Genomic DNA, 16185 nt, shown 5'->3' with positions numbered 1-16185 from the left:
GCTCAATGGGTGGTGATCAATGGCTCAATGTCTAGTTGGCAGCCGGTATCAAGCAGAGTGCCCCAGGGGTCAGTTCTGGGGCTGGTTTTGTTCAACATCTTCATTAATGATCTGGATGATGGGATGGATTGCACCCTCAGCAAGTTTGTGGATGACACTAATCTGGGTGGAGGTAGATACGCTGGAGGGTTGGGATAGGGTCCAGAGTGACCTAGACAAATTGGAGGTTGGGACAAAAGAAATCTGATAAGGTTCAACAAAGACAACTGCAGAGTCCTGCACTTAGAACGGAAGAATCCCATGGACTGCTACAGTCTGGGGACCGATTGGCTAAGCAGCAGTTCTGCAGAAAAGGACCTGGGGATTACAGTGGATGAGAAGCTGGCTAGGAGTCAACAGTATGCCCTTGTTGCCAAGAAGGCTAATGGGCATATTGGGCTACATTAGTAGGAGCATTGCCAGCAGATCGAGGGAAGTGATTATTCCCTCTATTTGATACTGGTGAGGCCACACCTGGAATATTGCATCCAGTTTTGGGCCCCCACTACAGAAAGGATTGTGGACAAATTGGAGAGAGTCCAGCAGAGGGCAATGAAAATGGTCAGGAGGCTGGGGCACATGACTTATGAGGAGAGGCTGAGGGAAGTGAACTTATCTAGTCTGCAGAAGAGAAGAGTGAGGGGGGATTTGATAGCAGCCTTCAACTACCTGAAGGGGGGTTCCAAAGAGGATGGAGCAAGGCTGTTCTCAGTGATGGCAGATGACAGAACAAGGAGCAATGGTCTCAAGTTGCAGTGGGGGAGGGTTAGGTTGGATATTAGGAATCACTATTTCACTAGGCGGGTGGTGAAGCACTGGAATGGGTTACCTAGGGACATGGTGGAACCTCCATCCTTAGAGGTTTTTAAGGCCCGGCTTGACAAAGACGTGGCTGGGATGATTTAGTTGGTGTTGATCCTGCTTTGAGCAGGGAGTTGGACTAGATACCTCCTGAGGTCTCTTCCAACCCTAGTGTTCTATGATTCTGTGATTCACACCTTCATTCCAATCCTCCCCATCCCTAACCATATGATAGCAGAGTACCAACTATGTTGCAGTTAAGGTTGAGTGTTGCTATCTCTTTAAAGGTGGACTATTCTAAGTACTTTCTAAGCCACATGCTGCAGTGGACTGTCTTGAAATTTGCCACACCTCATGGGGGCACTGGCTCAGGTTAGTGATCCAAAGTTGGGGTCATTTGAGCAAGAGGTTCTTGAGGTGCAGTCCCCACAAGAAAACAGCATTTTATAGAATCATCTCATTCTTAAAAATTTAGTTTTGTGTTTTGCACACACTTGGGGCTCTAGCTATGGCTTTGATCCTTCCCACATTGATCTCAGTCATTCAGGGTATACTTCAACTACTGCACGGCCCCCCACAGTTCCCTTGGAGAAGCCATAGTGAAAAAGCTATTAAGGGAAAAGTTTGTCACTTCTGGTCAGTGTGAACCAAATGGAGTCAAATGTACATGTGCAGCAAGAGGGTTTCCAGGCACTCTGTTATCATAGTAACTGGGCGACTCAAGGGGACATTCTGTAGCCATTCAACCCCAGCTGCACCAATAGAAAATGCCCTCAAACTTTGTTTGTGCAGAGCTCAGGTTGCCTGGTGGTGCCTTGTGCCCTTCCAAAATGTGGAGAGTGACTAAACTTAAAAATGTCTGAAAACCAGGAAATACAAAGTCAAGGTATAGGCCACCCTTCCAATGTAACCTTAACTCTTCCCCTCTGGAGCTGGCAATAACCACTGGGAATGGTTCAGTAAGGGGGATTCAAAACTTAAACTACCAAGGGAAGTGGTGGATTCTTTTCTCTTGATGTCTTCAAATCAAGACCAGATGCCTTTCTGGAAGATGTTTTAACCATAATAAGTTATTAGGCTCAATATGGGAGCACCTGGGTGATATTCTTTGGCCTGTGATATACAAAAGATCCCTGATATAAAATCTATGATTCTACTACATGTAGATATGAGGAAGGCCTAAGAGAACTTGCCGTGGTTTGTGGTGTTCTACAGATTTGAATTCTAGCATCTGTTTGCATGCACTCCGGCTATGTTGGCTGTGTGAAGAGTAGCTCTGCTGAATGGTGGAGGGATTACTTGGAGCAGCTGGGCACAGATGTGACTGTGACAGAGGTGCATGTGTACCTTGAGAGATTAAGTATGCCTCGTTCTGTAGGTTGTGTATGTAGAGATCTTACCAGGGTGTCTTCTTGCCATGGGGATTGTCAGCAGCCTGGTGGCAGACATGACTGTGGTCTCCAGGACTCAGTGAGGGGCAGGTGAAGGCAATGCTTCAGAAGGAATCCCCAGGGCAAGGGTGAAGAGGTGTGTCATGAATCGTTTGTGGTAGAGCGCCCCCTTTGGGCTACATGGGAAGCGTGCACATGAGTCCAATGAATCTCTCATCCCTGCAGGTGTTGCCGGGTGTCTTTCTATCAGGCCGGTGCTTAATTCTCCAGCTGAGGCCTCTCAACTTTCTCATCCCCTCTCAGGCTCTCAGCTGAAATCACAGAACAGCTCACAGTCAGCAAGCGGGGTTAAGCAAAAGAAAGGTAAAGAAAAACCTGCAAGCAGCTCCCTCCAGGCTATGGGCCTCTCTTACTTCAGAGGGGGCCGTTTGAATGCCACTGCCCACTTCAGAGTCCACTGGGGTTCCCGTGCACATCTCAGTCCTTTTCTCCCTTCAGCTCAGGCGTTCTGCACCCACCTTCTGCCAGGGCAGGGGGCTGCAGGCTGTCAGTATTCTCTCCAGGACTGGAGAAGCTCCACAATCTTACCCCCATCCCAGCAGAGTTCCCTCCTTTTAACTCCTCCTCCAGTCCTGGCATGATTTGCCCTTATGGCGGGGCGGGACCACTCCAGCCCAACTCAGCTCCTTAACCCCTTCCATGCAGGGTTTATATGACCACATCACAGGGTGGTGGCATTTAGCAAGGCTGGGGTGTTTGTGTGGAGTAGGCTTGGGGTTGAGTGTAGGTAGCTCCTGTGTGTTACACCTGACCTAAGCCCGAGCTCTGCCGTAGTGAAGAGAAGGTGTTATAGACTTTGTCCTACAGTGCCCATGGTGCTGAATGCCCAAGTATTCTATAGCATCTGGAAGTGGAGACTCCAGTATGCATGTTATTGGAGTGCTGGGGCATTGCTCAAAGAGGACTGAGTTAAGGTTGCATTGTGGAGGTGGAATGCAGCTTAACTTCCTATTTCCTGGCTTTCAGAAGTTTACGTTTAGCCACTCCACATTTTGGAAGGACATGAGATACCACAGGGCAACCTGATCTCCGATTAACAAAGTTCTGGGGCATTCAATATCCTTCATAGCAAGAACCATGATCTCTGAACTTGGTTGTTCAGAGAATGCACTCAAATACTGCAGCGTCGCTCCATAACCAGTGGCTGGGGGGTGGCCTCTTTCTTTTAAAACCCAAGAGCATATTGTTCCCAGCTAGCAAACCCCACCCCACACTCTCCCCATAAAATCAAACCAAACCCTGAGACCCAAACCCCAAGATTTTGAGATCTGGAATCTGTGACTGTAAAGACTCGAGATTGGTTGTTTGCCAACCCACTGCATCTTCCTTACCCAGGACAATCCACGTTCTAGTGGCCACCCTGTTGTTACAGGGAAGGAAAAGCTTGGCCCTTCGACATCAGCTGTGTGTTCATATTCAGATTTCAGCAGCTTCTCAACAGGTGTAAATCCCACAGCTCCACTGACTTCAGCAGAGCCATGCTGATTTGCACCAACTAAGGATCTAGCCTAGGGTGAACAATCCGGTGCCTCCATATAAAATATGCACCTCTGCTGCATTGCTTCTCGTGGTTTGTTTGGAAAGGCAGCATGAGAACATGCCCCTGTTCAACTTTATTATTACAGATATTACAATAGCATCTACCAGTCCCGACAAGGGCAGTCCTAGCTGTTCTGCTGGCCAGGGCAGCAAACATTTTTGGCACCCTGCTGGCCACTCAGTAGAGAGGGGAAAAAAACCCCAAGTGGCACAGCAATCCCAACAGCGGCTCTGCTTTCTCACCCCTGGGTCCCAACCGTGACTGGGACCCTGTTGTACTGTGCACAGTGAGAGCCAGTCTCTGCCCCAAAGACCTTACAATGTTGTAGTGGGAATGGAGTAGGTAGAGGCCCTGAGACAGACACTTTGGTATCAAAGGCCCAGTATGAGGCCTGAGGCCTGAACTAAAGCAATGGTCAAGACTTTGCTAATATTAAGCAAAGTTAAGCTGTGAGCTAGAGGCAGGCCCCTGCTCACAGAAGTTGGCAAGAAAAGGGCTGATGTTGCATAAACATATATCCACATAGTGTATTGAAGCATAAACACGGTACCAGGACACACCAATACTGAACATTCCACACAGATAACAAGGAACAGACTGACCCATCCCAATGACAGGGGCAAAAGGGTAATATGATGGATAGAGTTGTTTTGTTCGAACCAACATGTACAAGGTGAGAGGTGGCACCTTACTACGTAGAGGGGTTGTAGCTTGCTACGTAGAGGGGTTGCACCTCAATACGTCAGGAGTGATGTGGAACTTGTTTGTACCTGTGTATAAGAATGCATCCCTGGGGCGGTGTCTTTGTCCGGCTGAGGGGGCAGTGGAAAGTCCCGCCACTGACTGAGCCGAGTCCATTGCCAAGAGGCACTCTCTCGCAGTACGCCCTGTAGAGTAACGATCTAGGGGGAACTATAATTGTGTCCATACAGCAATAAACCTGGCCGACGTGCCTTCGTACCTTACTAGACTCTGTGGTCATTGGGGGTTCTCTTTGGGTCTGCTGTGTCAGCTATCTTCAAAGAGCTGGGACAGCACGCAGAGGGAACACACGCACGCAGCCGAGTGATATCAACACTGAACAGAACAGAGCACCACACTGGTAGCATCTGACAACAAATGTAAATAGGTAAAGGACAGGAGGGGAAACTGAGGCATGCAGAGCTGAACTGACTTGCCCAAAGTCACCCAGTGGATCAGTGCCAGAGCCACAACAGAACGAAAGTCTCCTGGCTCCGAGGTCAGTGCCCGTGCCTCTCATCCAGGTCAGTACAGTAGATAACAGAGTGAGGGTGTTACATTCCAGGGGTACAATCCAGACTAGTGGGAGGCTGTGTCACTGCTGCCCTGCAACCTTGGCTGCCTTACAATGCATTGCTATGGTAGCTCCCACCTGGGCTGCTCACAAACAGCCTTCCAGCATGCAGGTCACACCCTGAGTGTCTGTTTGTAACTGCTGCCTGCCAGCAACACCCTCTCTCACCACCCTCGGTTATACTGCACCCCCCCACACACCCCAGTCCTGGATTGCCCCCCAGAAATGTATGTCCTGTACTGCCCAGCTCTCTCCTGGACAGTACAAATATATTAAGTCCCTTATTCCTGTAAGGGAATAATATGCCACTTTATTATTTTAAATAGAGTATCCAGACACTCCAAATTAAACACACTGGATTAGGTAAAAGAGGTTTATTACCTACAAAGAGAGAGATTTTGAGTACAAGTAATAAGGCAGACAAGTCAGAGATGGTTACAAGAAAAATAAAGATAAAATGCTTACCAGTATCTATTTAAGAAACTAACAGTTTCGAAGGAAACTTTCTCACCACGTTTCCAGCAAGGTTACTATAGACCAGGACCCCTCCCCCAGAGTCCAAAGGCTGTTTCCTCTTGTCTTCTCAGGTGCAGAGAATGAGGTGAGCAGGGAGAGATTGGGGGGTGGTTTTGTCCCTCCTTTTTGTAGTTTCAATCCCCCTCTTGAAACGCATTTCCAGCTGAGCCCCAGGAGAAAAAAAGTCTATGTGGAAGGATGTTCCCTGCTGTTTTTTCACCTGTTTGAACTTCCTTTGTTTTCTCTCTTTGCTTGACAACTCTATTTACTGCTAAAATGCAAATTAAGGCGTACACATTCCTTCCTTTGTTTAGAGAGACACAGCGGGTGCGTAATATCTTTTATTGGACTAACTTATGTTTGTGAGGGAGACAAGCTTTTGAGCCACAGAGAGCTAGGGTGACCAGAAAGCAAGTGTGAACAATCAGGACGTGGGTGGGCGGGTAATAGGTGCCTATATAAGACAAAGCTCCAAATATCGTGACTGTCCCTTTAAAATCGGGACATCTGTTCACCCTAGACAGAGCTCTTCTTCAGGTCTGGGAAAGGAACTCCCAGCATCACAGCAAAATGCGAGGTGTAACAGACTGGTTAGCTGGTCAGCACATTATAGATGGTGAGACCTCGTGGGATGATGTTTTGTTTAATGCATTTGCTCAGGAAGTAGATGTCACTGTTAAGTTTTGCTTCCTTTTTCTTCATGTTGTGGAGTTTCAGACCTGACTTCAGCCTCGGCAGGACTGTGGGGTTTGGAACATGTGTTAATAACATCACACAGGGGAATCTTACAACTTCACATACAAAGTCCCCACACATATTGGACCAGGACAATACTGACCAGCAAATTCTGAGTTTTCAAATGATACCTTACAGGGCATACTTTGAACAAAGATTATGATGATAGTGTATAGGGTGTAGACACAGGGGTATGTCCTGTCACAGAGAGAAGATGCTAAGTTGTGCTGAGCAATCAAATTTAAAATCCATGTTTTATTCTATATTTTGCTTGGAATTTCAAAATGTTTTTTTTTTTTGCATGACTTGCAGAAAGACACAATTGTACGGGGAGATGTCAACAAACCAGTAAAGTGCCTGAAACCACTATGGCTCATTGCTAAAAGCAGCCTAGTCAGCAGGCAGTAAATTGGCCATTCAGCAGTCTCAGCTTGACCAAGGCAGGAGGGGAGGGGGTTTTGGGGGGCCACAGAAAGGGCAGCTTGACCCCATGTCCTTCCTGATAAGAATTGTGTTGAAGTTGCTGATACATGCATCTGAGAAGAGCAGGATGTGCCCTCAAGGCTGCAAACCCTGGGAAAAACCCACACCTGGTTAATCAATAATCAAGGAAGCCCCTTGCTTGACTGTTGGAACTACTTGCTTAACAAGTTTTCTTTAAGGGACATGTCATTCTATTACTAATGTATAAATAAGGGGGAAAGTTTGAGGCAGTTGGACTCTTCTGGACTCTCCCTCTGGATACATCTTGCAGTCCCTACTGGCAGACGGGCTGCTGTTGTGCCACTTGAGAGCCACACTCAGTTTCAGTAACTATTGAGGGTTGGAGGTGTTTTACTGACCTGTTGCGGACGTGTGTAAGTGCTTGAAACTAAGTAAAGTTTAGCTTTAAGTGAAAGCACTCTTGTGTTGTCCTGTTCGTGCCAGCCAGCTATCAGTCGGATGGCCGTGTCTCCCCTGATTTATTTCCTGACACCACCTCGCACAGAGTAAAAGTTACCAAGAGCTTTGGGTTGAAAGAACCCCGGGTAACAATCAACAACTGAAGTTTACAGAAAGTCTTTCACCCTGATCCATCCCAAAGGCTTTGCAATGCAGCTGGCAGCCTGAATGCAGCCACCGCTGGGGTGAAGGATCAGCAGGTGTTATTTTAGTGCTTAGAGGCCACGATCCAGGCTGGGTCCTATAGTACAGGCACTGTACAAACAGAGAAAAGGAGAGTCCCTGCCCCAAAAAGCTCACAGTCTCACAAACAAGGCACAGTACTGTCAGGTGCATGAGGCAAAAATGGGGTTCAGTGTTATGCTGGGAAAAACAGGGTGACAAAAACAACAGGATGTGTGCAATTCTTCACTGAATAACGGGCATGCAGCATATTGTACAACAGTACTATAGGGTGGGGAAGTGAAACAAGGATGTAGTTTTGGCCAGTTATACCAGGACAAACTGCTTCTCATACCGGAAGTGCCATGGCTTCTTTAATGTCAAACAACGCAGCCTTAACCTTGGGCTCTTCTGAAAGCATCACCTAGTGGCAGGTGTTTCTGGCTCTCGGTCCTATGCTTAGACCGCTAGCCCATACTTCTCTTGACTGTAGACTGAGTCTCTCAAAGGAAGTGGTGGAAGCCGTACTGCTTGAGTCACAAATCTACAGGATAAAGCAATGGAAATAATCCCCCATTGGTCCTTACACCCATTTTACACGTGTAAATGGAGGCACTGAGAAGTCGTGCCATAGGTCACGCGGTAAAACGACGGCAGAGCTGGGCCTAGAACTCACATCTCCTGACGTTCTGCCCATTCCACCAAAAGAACTATGTGAGTTGTGAGCAGCACCAGGGAAAACCCTGGACTTTGTTAGAAGAAATAAGGGAAGACAGTATCTCACGGTGAGCCATGAAACGCCTCCCTCTCTTCCTGAATTAGGTGCAATTTAGAAACAGTCTATTAATAATTCTAGAGAAAGGTCACCCCTTTTAAATGATCATTAAATCATCCAGCCTGCAAGTAAGACTCAGTGGTTAAATGGGTAAATCACAAAAGACTAAGTAACCTTTGGAAGTGCCACCATTTCAGCTAGCAAACCAGCTCTGCCTATTTTGATTCCCTCCATATCAGCTAAGAGGCAGCTAAATCACACTTTCTGCCTAACACACCAGGCTCTTCTACATTCTGCAGCCTGCAGCCTATGGCCGCTTTGCCAGCTGTGCATTTGGTTCAGAGTTGCTCATTGCTAGGCTTGAGATAGTCCTTGCACAAGCAGCGCCAGGACACAGTCTAAGGTAAGGAAAATAAAGGCAGATGAGCACATTTAACCCGTGGGGAGCTGTGTCATTGTTTTGTGATGGATTTATTTTAACTGGTGCAAATCTCTGTGTGGTACATTCCAATCAGTTTATAAATGATTTATATAAATTTACCTTAATTTGCTAAGGAATTGACTTAAGCTAGATCGAGGTAAATCAGCTGTAAACCGATTGAAGTGTGTCCACATAGGGGCTTGCTGCAGTGTAATTTTAAAACCGATTTTAGTTAAACCTGTGCAAGATTTGTGTGCAGACAAGGCGTTAAGAACGATTGTGTTCAAGTCTAGCGCATGGTTTCAAATGCAAACTTGAAAACATGACCTGACTGTAGCCAGTGCAGTGACATCTGCCTGAGCCTGCAGCCTGCCTGAACCAACAGCTCGGAGAAATGAATTGCCCCACGTATCACAGTGGGGTGTTCAGAGATTCAAAGCGGATAAAGCCAGAAGGGACCATCTAGTTTGATCTCCTGCATAACACAGGCCAGCATGTCTATTCGAAACACATCCACTCCCTATGTAAAGATTCCAAGTGATGGGGAACCCCCACCTCCCTAGGTCCGCTGCTCCAAGGATTAATTAATGACCCTCCCTGTTAAAAAGTGTGCACACTATTTCTAGTCTGCATTTGTCTCCCGTCAGCTTCCAGCCTTTGGACTGGCTGTTAACACATCCGGAAGTGAGAGGTGAAGGCCCTGCCACTCCCTCCCACCCACAACAGAGGACTCCGGGGTATGTCCACACTGCCGAAAAAGACCCGCGACAGTGATTCTCAGAGCCCGGGTCAACTGACTCTGACTCAGGGGGCTCGTGCTGCGGGGCTAAAGGCAGCCATGTAGACATTCAGGATTGGGCTCTGAGCCCCTCCTCCGTCGCCAGGTTCCCCAGCCTAGGCTCCAGCCCAGGCTCGAGGGACTACACTGCTATTTGTGTCCCCGCAGCGTGAGCCTGAGTCCATTGAGCTGGGCTCTGAGACTTGCACCTGCAGAGGTTTGTCTGCTGGTGGACATACCCTGTGTGTAGCTGAACAGGGCAGCAGGCCCAGCCCCAGAGGCGGCTCTAGACATTTCGCCGCCCCAAGCATGGCGGCATACTGCAGGGGGCGCTCTGCCGGTCGCCGGTCCACCGGAGCCGCGGGACCAGTGGACCCTCCGCAGGCACACCTGTGGGAGGTCCACCGGAGCCGCGGGACCAGCGGACCCTCTGCAGGCATGCTGCCAAAGGCTGCCTGCCTGCCGCCCTCCCGGCGACCGGCAGAGCGCCCCCCGTGGCATGCCGCCCCAAGCATGCGCTTGGCGTGCTGGGGTCTGGAGCTGCCCCTGCCCAGCCCACCCACCCAAGCTGATACACCCCATCTGCTAAGCTAGGTACTGGGGGGGGGAAGGTGTCCCTGCCTCTCTGGGAATGGGGGAAAGGGGACCCCTTTGCAACCCCTGCTACTCCTGAGGGCAAGGGGCAGGGAAAGATGGCCCCACGCAGCTGGCAGGAGAGGATGGCCCCCAGGTACCATCACTCCAAATCGGGGCAGAGCCTCATCTCCAATCTGGGACAAACCAAGGAGGCCTCTGGAGGTTCCGCAGCTCGCTGAGCAGAAAGCACAGGTCGGAGGCCAAAGGCGGCACCTTCCCTGATTTGAAGCCTTTCTGGGCCGGCTCTGTTACTGTGTAGGCAATTATTACCCGCTCTAATCTCTGTGCTGGCTCCATTCCATCGGCTATTGCAGCCCAGTGTCAAACATCCCCAGGCTAAAGAACAAAGCAGGGCCCAGCACAAGCTAATCAATCATGAGCGTGAGTGCAGAGTTCAGTTCACGATGGATCCAGTGCCAACTTGTTAGCTCTCGCCAGAGGAGCGCGGGGGCTGTGAGTCCTGCCGTCTGGTTGCTGGACAGAGCTGACCTTCTCCTTACTTCGGATCATGGCCACTAGCTGCAGCAGAGGAAAATGGTTCCCAACAGGGACAGGGAGCACATGCAATATGTTTTATTGCTGGGGCAGGGGGTGGTATGACAGCGATCTCCACAGGGAAATTATTCTATTCTACTGTAGCAAATCCACGTCTGCCTATGTCACTGTGCTGGGTACCAGGAGCACTGGGATACCTCAGTGACAACTGTAATAGAGCTCAGATCCTCCTACTCAAAAAGCACAGGCCCTTACCACTTGAACTAAAGGAGAATCTCCATTAATGTTATCACTATAGGGCCTATGACAAAGCGTTGAGCAATTCCATTCCACAGAAGACAGTGATACCTTTACATGCTAGTTAGTCCATTGCACACTCCTCTTTTTAGAAAAAACTTGTGTCCCAAGTCTGGGTTTTACCAACACTTAATCCTGCCAGTGTAACAAATCTACGGCCACATATCCTGAGTGGCCACTGGATTGTTATTAGGCAGAAGTTAGCTGGGGCATCAGGGATTTTAATAGGTCAGCTGATATTAACCCATGAGTACTTGCCTTACAAGTCCATGCACAAGACAGATGATGCATTACTCATTTGAGCTATCAGGCCTGACGTCCTCCAACCACCCCTGCCAACTGCCAGCTCCCCCTGTCCTGACATGGAGGCTTTCATCTTTGTTTCTATTCAAAACAGGTTCCCAAATTTTCCTCCCCCACGATCGCAGAATGATGTAGGGGGGGAAAGACAGCTTGCTTAGAACAAAATCATTAGGAGACCACATAGTTCCATAGATTCCTTCAGCTTGGTTTAATTCTTTGCTCACATGTTTTCCTGTTCTCACACGAGTTTTTAAATAGATGGCCCAGTCCTTTCAACTTTGGCGGAGGTCACAGGTGAAATGAGTCTGTGGCCTCAGCTTACTTAAAGCACCAATGCAATTGTGACCTGTCATTGTTTGACCAACAGCCATCAGGGGAGGAATGTTTATGAATATTTTTTCCCATTTGCTCAAAGATTACAAAGAGCTTTCCAGACAGCATGTACAGCAGGTATCTGTTCCACCACCACTGAAACGCAGCCAGTTCTGGGGTGTAACATGGCGGTTGTTTCACAGCACAGGGCAACACTACCTAACATTTTAGAACAGGAAGCAGAGAAGAATTCTGGATCCATATGAAACGTCAGGGAAAGTATAAGGAGACAAATGACCATTAACTACACAAACTGGAACTTAGCCAGGACACCAATGGTGACATCTTTTCTCAAGTCCCTCCCCCGCCATAGATTTCCTGTGTGACCTTAGTCCCTGAGTCTCAGATTTGCACTGTGCAATGGGCATAATAGCATTGCCCTGCCTCCGAGGGGTGTCCTGAGTATAAATACATTAAAGATTGTGAGGTTCTCAGTTGTTATGGTGATGGAGGCCATATAAGTACCATAGATGACCGATACCCCCTTAAGGAAAGCATAACAACACTTCTGTATCAGCTGCCATCCAAAGATCTCAAAGATCATGGATACATTAAGCCACACAATACCCCTATCAGCTAGCTGTTATTACCCACTTTTACAGGTGGGGAAACTGAGGCACAACGCTGCTAAGTGACTTGTGTACAAGGGCACCGAGAAGGCTGAGGGGCAGGCCCTGAATAGAATTCAGATCTCCTGATTCCCAGCCCGGTGCTGTAACCAGAAGACCATCCTTCATCCCTATGCTTAATAATAATCATGGTTTGAGAAAGGTGTTTAATGGCAGACCAGTTTTATACCTAAGGGCGAAGGTGCATTCAAGGACTCTGTATGGCTCCTGTAGGTCAATGGTGGCTTGTAGTGTTACCAGTTAAGTTCCCATCCCCAGGGATACCTATGTAAGCAGGGGCTGAATGAGCTCTCCCCTGACCGCTAGCTGGGAGCGGGAGAGAGTTCAGTAGCAAACTGTATTTACATGAACACACCTCCTCTGCCTAGATATCCAGCAGATAGAGCTGTGCTGCTCAAAGTGATCAACTTTGGCTGGCGTTGGGTTACAAATCACTTTGGTACTGAAAGCCGGGGTAGTGAGATGTAGTTATCAATGCTGTTGTATGAATAAAGGGGAGCAGAACTGTGCTTAACCTAGCCCTAATGAGGGGGTCACCCTCAGGTGAAAAGACCTTGTTAAGTCAGGGTCTCAAATGCCAAGTGTCCCAACCAAGAAGTATAGACTCTCCAAAAGGGTCCCTGGTCTGATTCAATCTCTTCCTCCCCACTGTTCAAAGACAGAGCTAAATAGGCTCTATTTAGAAACTGTTGTTATTTCAAGTGCTTAAATGGGAGCTGAAATCACTTGAGGCAGGGCCCAGGCTGCAAAAAAGCTGACAATCATTAAGAGACTGACCTGCAGAGGTCACAGCAAAGAGGCAGGTAGCAACAAAAGGTAACTGACAGTCAGCCAGTGGGAGTGGCAAATAAGCAGCTGGTGGGGTGGCTAGTGGAGAGAAACCACAACAGTCAGGGTGGCCAGCCAGAGCAAGTGCTAAGATAGATGGCAGAGCAAGCAAGGTGCCTTCCTCCCCGGGGTGCAATTCACACAGCTGCACCTCTGAACCCTGGGTCCTCATTGACCAAGGACAACCACTGTGAGTGGGGTATGGTGAGGGAGCAGAGAGGGGCACAGAAAAGCAACTTTTGGTTGTAGAACTCAAGAACACAAGGCGGAAGGCTCTGCCCCACGCACGCTGGGGTGGGTGTCCTGCTCAGTTTTATGTTTTATCTATCTCCCCTTGTAAGTATTCTCACACTTCTTATCAAACTGTCTGTACTGGGCTAGCTTGATGATCACTTCAAAAGCTTTTTTCTCTTACTTAATTGGCCTCTCAGAGTTGGTAAGACAACTCCCACCTTTTCATGCTCTCTGTATGTGTATATATATCTCCTCAATATATGTTCCATTCTATGCATCCAAAGAAGTGGGCTGTAGCCCACGAAAGCTTATGCTCAAATACATTTATTAGTCTCTAAGCTGCCACAAGTGCTCCTGTTCTTTTTGCGGATACAGACTAACACGGCTGCTACTCTGAAACCAGTTTTATGTTTATGAATCCTGCTTGCGGCATTTCCCCTAATTAACGTCGGGTGACTTCCCTCCTTTCATTAAAAATTTCTTTTCTACACTCAGGCTCTGTGCTTGTGAGTGGGGAAGTTTTGCCTCTCAGAGGCGCCCAGGGGTGGTGTGTAATCTTCCCAGGTTACTGGGTAGGGGCTCGAGCCAGTTTTGTGTTGTATTGTTGAAAAGGAACCCCTAGATACTGATCCCAGCCCTGGCTGCTGCCGGCTCCACCTGGCAGAAGGGTTACACCTTGTCTGAAGTGTAACGCAGGTATATCTCTTGGGTTTGTCTATTAATGAGCAAGGGTACACAGAGATCAGACTGATTTTGGATTACAGTCATGCCACAAAGCACAAATAACATGGTGCAGCCTGCTCCCACTGAAGTTGATGGGAGTTTTGACCTCGATTTCAATGGGAGCGGGAGTGGACCCACATGTTGTTCTCTTCCTTTGCCTGAAGCCAGGATTGTGAAATGCTGGTTTCTCTAGTAAGAGATTAAATAATGGTGCTCTCAGACATCCTCTCCCAAACTCCAGACGGTTATGCATGCCAACTCTTACGTGCACAGAACTTCCTATGCAACGTCCTGGATACCCCGTTCCTCAACCTGCAGCAGCAGTCCTTGCTCACAGCATCAAAGTCCATTGGGATCACTCATACTGGATCACTGGGGTGCAAGCCTGCAGGATCAAGTTCCAAGTGCACATGGGAAAACCCCTGATACCCACGCGCACAAAGCCTGTAGTGGGAAGGAGGGGGACTGTGTCTATTTATTTCGGTCTATAAAACACAGCTAATGGAAAGGCTCATCCCAAGCTGGGGGAGGGGTTACAAGATTCCTTATTCAAGGAATAAAGAATAACATTACATTAAAGGTCTAGAAAACATGACCTATGAGGGAAGATTGAAAAAATTGGGTTTGTTTAGTTTGGAGAAGAGAGGACTGAGAGGGGACATGATAACCGTTTTCAAGTACATAAAAGGTTGTTCGAAGGAGGAGGGAGAAAAATTGTTCTCCTTAACCTCTGAGGACAGGACAAGAAGCAATGGGCTTAAATTGCAGCAAGAACGGTTTATATTGGACATTTGAAAAAACTTCCTAACTGTCAGAGTGGTTAAGCACTGGAATAAATGGCCTAGGGAGGTTGTGGAATCTCCATCATTAGGGATTTTTAAGAGCGGGTTGGACAAACACCTGTCAGAGATGGTCTAAAAGATAATACTTAGTCCTGCCATGAGTGCAGGGGACTGGACTAGATGACCTCTTTTAGGTCCCTTCCAGCCCTATGATTAAATAGCTTAGATCCAATGCCACCGTCCCCCATAACCATCCTTAGGTCCAGTCCCCAATGTAATTCCCCATGAGCCTTGCAGTGCAGCCCTGGGCAGAGCAGGGTGGGAAGTGTGTTCTAGGGGTGAGGGGCTCTCCTGCAGCTCAAGGGCTTCAGCTATCTAGGCCCTCAGCAGTGGCCCCACGTCTAAGAACACCTCTAAATTGCTAACCTCTTTCACACATAGTGGCCAGTCACCATCAGTTGGCAGAGCTAATCAAATTCCAGTCAGTTCTTCTAGCTCCATCCCCCACCCAAACAATATTACCTCTGTCTGGTCCTCACCCCAACCCCAGTCTCCAGTAGGCAGCCAGCCCTCTCCACCAGTGGGATCAAGCTATATGGATAGTTATTATATAATAATAGGAGATATACCAATCTCCTGGAACGGACCTTGAAAGGTCATGGAGTTCCAGCCCCCTGCCTTCATTAGCAGGACTAAGTACTGATTTTTGCCCCAGATCTGGCACCCTCAAGAATTGAACTCACAACCGTAGGTTTAGCAAGCCAACGTTCAAACCACTGAGCTATCCCTCAACACACAGCAGATAGTGTGACCCCTGTCTCCTTGCTAATCTACCTAGTATACCCATACTGCACGACCATACAGTGTCCTTCAAAAGAGAGCCCTTGGCTTAGGTAATCAATTGCCCTTGATCACCACCTGGGTCCTTCTGTATTAAAAGGAGTGAAGCCACTGCCGAGCTGTCTCACCTCTTCCTGCTAAGGACCACACAACCTTGCCAACCACCCCTCATTACTCACCACAGCAAAGGCACCCAAAAGATCAAACAGAATCAGCTGGGACACGCATTCTATTCTCTAACGCTTCTGATACCGCGCTCACCACCGTCGTAGCTGAGTGCCTTCCCGTAGTGCATTAAACAAGGCGATGAGCATCTGGCATGTGTTGTGTGTTCTCTCATCCTCTTCGTGGGAATGCTCCCAGGCCAACACCACCAGTGCAGCATGGCTCCTGTACCCAGCTCTCAGCCCAGATGGACTGGGGCTAAGGAGATCTATGGAGCGTGGAACAAGGCCCATGACCAGTAGAGGCAGGCTGCCAGGCCATTGCCCCTGCTCTCTGGGGATCACACTTCCCAGGGCTGCCAGCTGCCATAGTGCAGAAAGGGCTCATTTAATTCCATGAACCAAGA

Source organism: Mauremys reevesii, linkage group 1, assembly GCF_016161935.1.
Source record: "Mauremys reevesii isolate NIE-2019 linkage group 1, ASM1616193v1, whole genome shotgun sequence".
NCBI classification, from domain to species: Eukaryota; Metazoa; Chordata; order Testudines; family Geoemydidae; genus Mauremys; species Mauremys reevesii.
This window is presented reverse-complemented; position numbering follows the sequence as displayed.